At 39.7% G+C, this 8,795-nt stretch overlaps 1 pseudogene; it reads left to right on the top strand.

Moving 5' to 3' along the window:
• Window positions 1–6,794: 6,794 nt before the first annotated feature.
• On the top strand, window positions 6,795–8,209 carry LOC141812284 (uncharacterized; annotated as a pseudogene).
• Window positions 8,210–8,795: the final 586 nt, after the last annotated feature.

Genomic DNA, 8,795 nt, shown 5'->3' with positions numbered 1-8,795 from the left:
AACTGAAATTGAAATTCTTTCTAAAATTAGGTACATAAAGACAATCTCTCAAAGTTTTATTTCTCAAACTCTTCAAAAACTTCTCCCACTGCAACAGCTGCCACTTTGTAGCGGTGGTTTATTACGTAATCCTCTTCCAAGAATCGGGCATTCGTACTAACGATGACCTTCTGATCCTTAGGATTATAAAACAAACCACCCTTCGTTGCATCGTGGGAGTTAATGTATATAGATTATCTACCAACGTACCAGAACAGATAATTCTACTATTTTCCTTGATAATAACATTATTATCAAAATAGACTGAATATCCGTCCTTATCAGTTTAGAAACCGAAATCAAATTCTTTCTAAACCCGGGTACATAAAGATAATCTCTTAATACTAAAGTTCTATTTCTACCAAAAGGTAAATAGACGTCTCCCACTGCAACAGCCTACTTTTTAGCATTGCCCATATAGACGGTGATCTCTCCTTCAAGTAGCCGTCGGGTTTCCTGGAACCCCTGGAAATTATTGCAGACATGATCAGTGGCTCCCGTATCTACACACCAGGTTCTGGTAGATAGCACCGCTAAACATGTTTCAACTACTAAGGAGGAAGATGCACTCCTATTGTTCTTCTTTCTAAGGGGATAGTCTTCTTTCCAATGTCTTAACTGCTTGGTCACCTGCCTGGTAGCCTGACTTTGATGTCCGAAGAGTTTCTTGAGATTGAGCATGTCATAGGCAGTCGTCATGGCCTGATGCTGATGTCGCAGTTCACTTGACATGGTCGCCAAAATATAACACTGCACCATCTCATCTGCCTTAACCCATTTCTTATGTCTCTCTATCTCATCTTCACTGAGCATCCCTTTCAGGTGCACTAGGACAGACCTTAAAAAGTACACTTGTACTCTTCTGCAGTCAACACTATGTCCAGATTTCTTTTCCAATCTATGTTGTTGGGACTAGTAAGTTTGTTTTCTTTTAGTATGACAGCTAGTGGGTTGAAGGCCATTTTCCTGAAAAATCATGAAAATAACCATTGGTCAAATATTCGAATTTAAAATTATATTGATTCCTCAAAACAATATAATTAAATTCACCAACACCTCAAGCACCGAAGAATTAGTATGCCACGTTAGTGTGGACGTATACTAACTCAAACATTCGCAAAAGGAGGTTTTACCCATTAATCTTATTATCTGGTCAACCTATCTTTATGACCAATAAGATTAATAGTTGGTCCTACTTTGGTCATGCACATTTAATAGCAAGCCACGTTAGTGTGGACGTTTACTATTAACTGCATTCTAAGTGTACACCATTACTTGGTACTAAGTCCACTACTTAGGGTTACGTATGCCACGTTAGTGTGGACGTATACGCGAGCTAAGTAGCTTCCTATAACCATCCCTAAGGAAGTTTGTCTGGTGATCCGCATACAGACCCATCCGTTGGGGAGGAAGGTCTAAGCCAGCACGCAAGTCTGTATGCATCACCTACAAACCAGTAATGGAGACCGCGGGATTCGAAGAATCCCTCTCCCACTTAGTTTTTACTTTGAGGATTTTGAATTATGATCACATTAATAATTAATTCAATAAATTGATTTCCAGGCGAACCTTAGACAAAATCAATTATTGAATTCCTTATTTATGCTTTCATAATTAATTCTAATTTTCTATCTAATCATGCTTGTATAAAAAACTAATTCCTAATTGATCTCCAGGTTATGGCGAGGCAAAGGCCTTCTTGGATATGGGAGCAACCACCCCTTCCTAGACAAGATCAATTTCGGAGTTCGTTTAATATACGCGCATCATTTTCCTTAATTGTCCTTAAGGGATAGAAGGGATAGAAAATTAACCTATGTGTATTTTATGTTTAAACAAATTAAACACAACCATGCACATATATATTTGCAGCAAAAATTAAAATCAGCAATAAATATGGAAATAAAAAAAATTAAAATTATTTCCAACTATTATGGCCATTTAATTTTTTTTTTTCGCTGCAACTCGGCTTTTGACCGTCTCGCTTCCTCTTCCGCTGCGCCTTTGTGGCCTCAAAGATCCGCGCCTTGCTAGGAACCCGGTCGATGCATGTAAATAAAATTTTACAAAATTTTCCTATACTCCTTTGAAGGAGTTTACATAAGATCTAATTTTGCAAAAAATTAAACTAATACGGTCAACCCCCGTATTTAAATCCTATACATGCACACACACACATACATACAATCACATAATTTTGGCCACAATAGTTGGAAAATTTACCCTGCAACACCGAGTTAATCTATTGCAATTTTCTAACTATTAATTATATGAAATAAGCATGCAAAACTAAACCGAAATAATTATTTCCGGAATCGGAGAACCTCGCTCTGATACCATTGTTGGCGATCTGGATCTCCGTTCTGCGATCCGGATTCTATCCGCTCCGAAGAGCATAGAACCCCACAGAACAAAAAAAACTTTAATCCCGCCTTGGATCAATTGACAAAGTCTATAAGGAAGACAAAATCAATCGATCCTTCAGGATCGCCGATTCCTAATTATTATCTACGGTTTATCTAAATTTGTTCTAGTAAATTAAAACTGCGGAAAAAAAAATTTTTACCCAGAACCTTTTCGTCGACCTCGCTGCCTTCCGCTGTATTCCTGTCTTCTTCCTGGACGTTGGGTGGACAACGATCCTCCAGGAACAAAGGAACTGCAACACCTCCGGATGAAGAACTTTGGATCTCCTTTCTTCTTCTCGCAGCAACTTCGCCTTGTCTTGTCTTCTTGCTAGGACCGGCCACCACCTTGAAGAGAGAGGTTCGGCCACCTCTAAGGAAGAAGGAGAAGGGGCGGTGGAAGAAGAAAAAAAAAAAGGAGGAAGAAGAAGAAGAAGGGGGGCGGCGGCACAAGAGGAGGGCTAGGGTTTTGGGAAGGGGCGCCGGCCACCTCTTCTCTTCTTCTTCTCTTTCTATTAGTTTGCCGCCCACCCCTCAAGCCCTCCTTTTATAGCCTTGTGCCCAAGACCAAGCACCCCTTTCTTAGCCATTAAGAAATAATTTTAATTAGAATTAATTCCATGAATTATTTCCAATTATAAAAATTTCTTAAATCTAGGCCTCTAGATTAGCTTGCTTGGTTTCTAGCCGTTAGATCTTTATGGAAATAACAAAAATAATTATTTCCATCTTTATCTAATTATGGCCGGCCATTAAATTAATTCTTTTAAAAGGAATTATTTCCATAATTAAAAAATTATTTCCATAATTAAAAGAATATAACTTAACCGAAAGATCTCATCCATCGGATGCAACTTAATCTCATCTAACGGTTACGTTATAATCTCTTTTAATTTAACTTGATCTCTTCGATCCAATGGCCATGATTCCTTGCTTGGGCGTGTGGTTCAATGAACCATCTCTGGTTCACCTCGTGAACCGGTTCTTCCTTCCAAAGAGAATTAAAACCGAACCGGATAGATCTCGTCCATCGGAGACGACTTAATCTCATCCAACGGTTCTAATCTATTCTCTTTTATTCCTCTTTATTTATTTCGATCCAATGGATGCAACTTGATCTAATCCCACGGATACAAGTTGATCTCATCCATTAACTCATCCTACGGTTGAGAACCAATCTCATCCAACGGTCGAGATTCAATCTCATCCGACGGCTGAGAACTAATCTCATCCGATTGATTGCATCCTTTTGAAGATGACTTTAGGCTACAGCGGGGACCTCGAGGAGGTATTAGATCTGGCCTTCTGATGGGTTTCGGATCCCGTATTCAACCCCGAATACACACCTACATCCATCAATAACGATCCATTCCACTAGAGGATCATTATTGCACTACCAATCTAATCCCCAAATTACATTTTGGGTTCCTTCTTATTATATTATGCATTGCTCCCCGTGTTTAAGATATCGTATGTCCGTCAATTATCTGAGTTCACTGACAACTCAATAATCGACATCTAGGACCTTGAATAGTACCACTCAACCTTATTGTCAGTCGGACCAAGTCCACTTGCAAGATTTTGACTTGACAATCCTTATGAGCTATCCAAGGGGACATCATCAACCCTACTGGGACACGGATTCCTTCTGTAATTAATGGCACACCGTATAGATAGCAACATCACCCAACTTACCGGGAATAATTGATCTGACGCAAAGATCTCACCCTTTGGTAAATCAAAGCAATAATTACTACCTATAGGTGCCCATTTATTACATCGGGATTAAGAGTGCATAATTCCTAATAACAGAGGTCTTGTTCAATTTGTGAGTCAGAGTAAATTGAACAACCTCAATGGTCCTACTCAATACACACAAAGTGCACTAGTGTAATTCTACAGTCAAGACAGACAGTAACCGAATTACACTACAACCGTTCCCGATGGGTTGTCCAACACCATCTTGGTTGTGAGCCTTAGTTTATAATTCACAGGGGACTGATAATCATGGTCTTCTGTGTCTCACAGACACCAAGTTATCTACAGTGTGAACTAAGAGGACTTTATTGCAAAATTACCTATTGCAATCATTTGACCAAATCATGATTTCTTATTTCATAAATGTTTATATAAAAAGACCTAGTCTTTTCAGTATACTTCCTAACTTTCTTTTGAAACTGATAATTGAAGAAGCATGTTATTTATTTCTTATGAAAGGTTAACCTAAATATTTAGTTAGATTATAGTGATATGGTTAGGTTAACTAAGTGGGGTAAATGAATTTAATCATATTCTGTTCATGGATATTATTAGGCGATTGATTACATATGAAATTAGTTGTATTAAGTTGTTAATATAGCTAATTGATTGTTTGATTAAATCCTAATAATAGAAACCTAATGGTTAGATTAGTCTAACCTGAAATAGGTTAATTGAATAGAATTAAACTAACCTTGGTTTGATTAGGGTTTCTGTGATGTATCTTGGCATTTAGGGATTTTATTACTCTTCTTGCAGGACCCTGAGAGATACGTGGAGTTTGATACTATACGAGGATATATTTCGGGTGGTTTTAGTATTTTAGATTGTGATATATCTGGTGGGTAATTTTCTGTATTTGGTCAATATAGTTCATTCCTGTTTCTAGTGCATGTTTTATTCTTTATGATTGTTGATTAGTCTCTTGATCACTTTCCTATTCTTAGATGTGGATTAGACACTTATGTTACTTATGTTTCCTTCATGCTTGCCCTTGATACCATTGATCCTTGATAATCAATGTTGTTGTATCAGTTTCTTATATCTTTGTGTTTACAGTCCCTATTCATATGAATTCTTTGATCTTTGGGATTATTGTTTATATCCTGGCTTATGATACCTATGATCATTAGAGGTTAGAGTTTTCTTTACTTATGATACCTGTGATCATTAGGCTTTTATACCTACGCATGTTGATTAGCATGGTAGATGCAGATTACTATGATTTGAGCATCTCATCATGATGCATGATAACGATTGTAAATCCCAATGATGTAAGTCTATCATGATGGTAGTTGGCCTTTAGTGGCATTACTATATATGTGGTTATGATACCCTATTCCCATCATGGTGATGGTGGCTGTATGGCAGTGTACGCAGCCGAGTCGATGATTTAGTCTCAACACCAGTTAGGGGTGGTACTCGTAGAGTATATGGATGATACTCAGAGACGAGTGTTAGTAGACAGATATCGGACATAGGATGTACGTAGCTATATATGGCTACCTACTGATTGGGTCACCAGGCTACTTTATGGTAGGGCTGGAGCTATGGCCATTGGATGTCGGGCACCCTCAGACTCATATATATACATGAGTGCTGGAGCAAGTGTAGGTAGTTGCATCATGCATATGTGCATCATGTGCATGATATATATGTACTGGACCATACGTATACTGCATTTTAGTTGTATACTTGGTTGATTCTTGTTTATTGCATTATGCGTGACATGTCATTCATATGATGCATTACATGGGATCCATGTTAGTTGTTAATTACCTATATATATTGATCACATGTTGATTTGGTATGTATCTATTATCTTGATATTTGATCTACACTATCTTTCAATATTATCCACTGAGTATTTTTGTACTCACTATTTGGACTCTGAGATTTTTATGTCTTCCCAGATATCAGGCAGGAGCTTACAGTTGATGCCGAGGAGATCCTGCCAGACATACCATCTCACAGTCGAAGAAGATTTCTGTGTGTGTGTGTGGACATGTTTGTAGTATGTTTGTGGTACCATATGTGTAGCTTGTTTACTTTCTGCACTATCAGATTTTCGATTTCGTATTGGTGTTTTTGAAACTATAGCATGTTTCTATTTCATGATTTCATAGTTGTACTTGTTATGTTTCCACTTATGCAAACATCGGATTTTCGTTACTTTACGAGTTTATTCGATATTGGTAGTATAAATTTAGAATTTCTTTATTATGCATGTGTAGGATGTGTAAGTGGCTGTGTGGGTCACCTTTACTTTTATTTACTTGTATAAATCCATATTTTGTAGTATGGATAGACCGTGTGGGCCTTATATATATGTTTGTATTCATGGAATTGTCATGGATACTGGGGAGATGCTGTCAAAATTTTTCGGACTGGCTATCTCTCGGGTCGTGACAATTTAGTGGTATCAGAGCATAGGTTTACGCTATGTTTATCGTATTTTGAGTTTATCGGAGCATTTAATCATGTAGATTAAGTCTTAGGTTGCATGGTTTAGTTTTCTTTCGGTTTTGTCATCGTATCGTAGGTTTATCGGAACTTTCGGTTGCTCGATCCAGATTGTGAGATGGGAATGGCATGGCAAAAGATCTCCAGGCAATAATCTATAAGTATTTTGGTATATTTCTCTAGTTTGTTAGAAAATTTATACTGGTTATATATCAGGTACCATTTGATTATATGGCTCCTATACCCCGAGGACGAGGTCAACCCCTGAGACGACCTGATAGGTCAGAGGAGCCAGATATTATTGAGGAGGAGAGGGATATACGGGATCAAAATGTAATATTCCTACCGGAGAGCAGAGTTGTCAGGCCCAGGGGATTCCTCCGATTATACGCCTACATCTGCTCCGGCTGACAGAAGTCGTATTATGACTTTGGCCAAGTCGGCCAAAGAACACTTCACATTATTTCACGGGGGATCTGACTCGTGGATGGCTCGGTCATGGATGGAGAATCTTACTGATACTTTCGAGTATATGTCTTGTACGAAGGCAGAAAAGGTTGGATTGGCTGCATATCATCTTCGAGACCAGGCTCTTACCTGGTGGAAGACTCAGAAGATCATTTTAGGAGCTCAGGAGGTGACATGGACATCTTTCAGAGAGGCTTTCGAGAGAGAGTTTTTTCCTGCTGACCTTCCGCATGGCACGCCGCCAGAAGTTCTTGAGTCTGAAGCAAGGAGAGAGGTCTGTTACAGAATATAATACAGAATTCACTAAACTCTCAGAGTTTTGTCCACAACTGGTGGCACAGGACGAGGACCGGATGGTTCAGTTTATGCAGGGCCTTTCCACATATATACGAGTTCGGATGTCCGGGTCTTCTTTCCACTCGTACAGAGAGGCCTTAGATCGAGCACTTTCTATCGAGTTGACCCAGCAGCAGATAGCTCGAGAGAAAGAGACTGGGAAGCAGAGTGCTCGCGGTAAGACGAAGAGTCAGGACTCTCAGTCGACATCTCAGAAGAGACAGAGGACTGGACAGTCGTCTAGAGGACAGTTTCGTAGTACCTCATATCCGAACCAGAAAGATAAGAATAAGAAGTGTAATCGCTGCAGATCGCATAGTCATATGATAGGTGATTGCCCACTAAATCAGTCTATCTGTTACTATTGTAAACTTTTGGGTCATACGGTCAGAGAGTGTACTCTGAAGGCTCAACTGGAGTCTACTGATGTTGCATCTTCTGGAGGACGCCCTACACAGCAGCGATCTCAGAGGACACAGAGGACCAGAGCTCATCAGCAGCAGCGACCCCTACCGTCTCAGCCACAGATATACATGCTTCAGGGGAGAGATCATCCAGCTTTACCGACAGCATTTCAGTACCCTACTGGTCCAGAGACTCATTATCCTACTCAGCAGTATCTACCAGCCGTACCTCAGTCTTACATGCTACCTCCACAACAGCCTCAGTTTCTGACTTCAGCACCTCCGAGTCAAATTCCGACGGAGTGGAGGCCTTCTACCTCTCAGCCGGTTGCGTAGCCGTCCAGTACAGAGGTTGGACGTGTCTATGCTATTACTCGGGAGGATGCACAGCGGGCCGATGGATCGGTCATCAGGGGTATGGTTTCTATCTATTCCATATATGCAGATACTTTAATTGATACTGGTAGCTCTCACTCTTTTATATCTAGAGTATTTTTGAGAAAAATTGGTAGAATCCCGATGATTAGATCGTGTAGTCTAGCAGTATCTTTACCATCAGGTGAAGTGCTGACTACAAATCAGCAGATTAAGGGATGCCCGCTGGATTTCGACAGTCATACCCTTACAGTGGATCTGTAGGTGTTTGATATGGAAGAATTCAATATCATTCTGGGTATGGATTGGTTGGCCACTTATCATGCTACAGTAGATTATAGAGCGAGAGTGGTTACCTTCCTCCAGATCAACCCGCTTGGGAATTCATTGGCACTCAGAGTGATGGATTATCTATCATCTCAGCTATTCAGGCTCAGAGGATGTTAGACAGCAGGTTGCTGAGGTTATCTACTATTTCTGAAGCAAACAGAGGAAGACGGTACTTCTTGTCCTTCCAATGTTCGTATTGTCTGAGAATATCAGGATG

This window comes from Curcuma longa, chromosome 18, assembly GCF_044706935.1.
Source record: "Curcuma longa cultivar G26 ecotype Majalengka, Jawa Barat chromosome 18, ITB_CL_G26_1.1, whole genome shotgun sequence".
NCBI classification, from domain to species: domain Eukaryota; kingdom Viridiplantae; phylum Streptophyta; class Magnoliopsida; order Zingiberales; family Zingiberaceae; genus Curcuma; species Curcuma longa.
The sequence above is the reverse complement of the archived record's forward strand: the minus strand, read 5'-3'. Positions and strand labels throughout refer to the sequence as shown.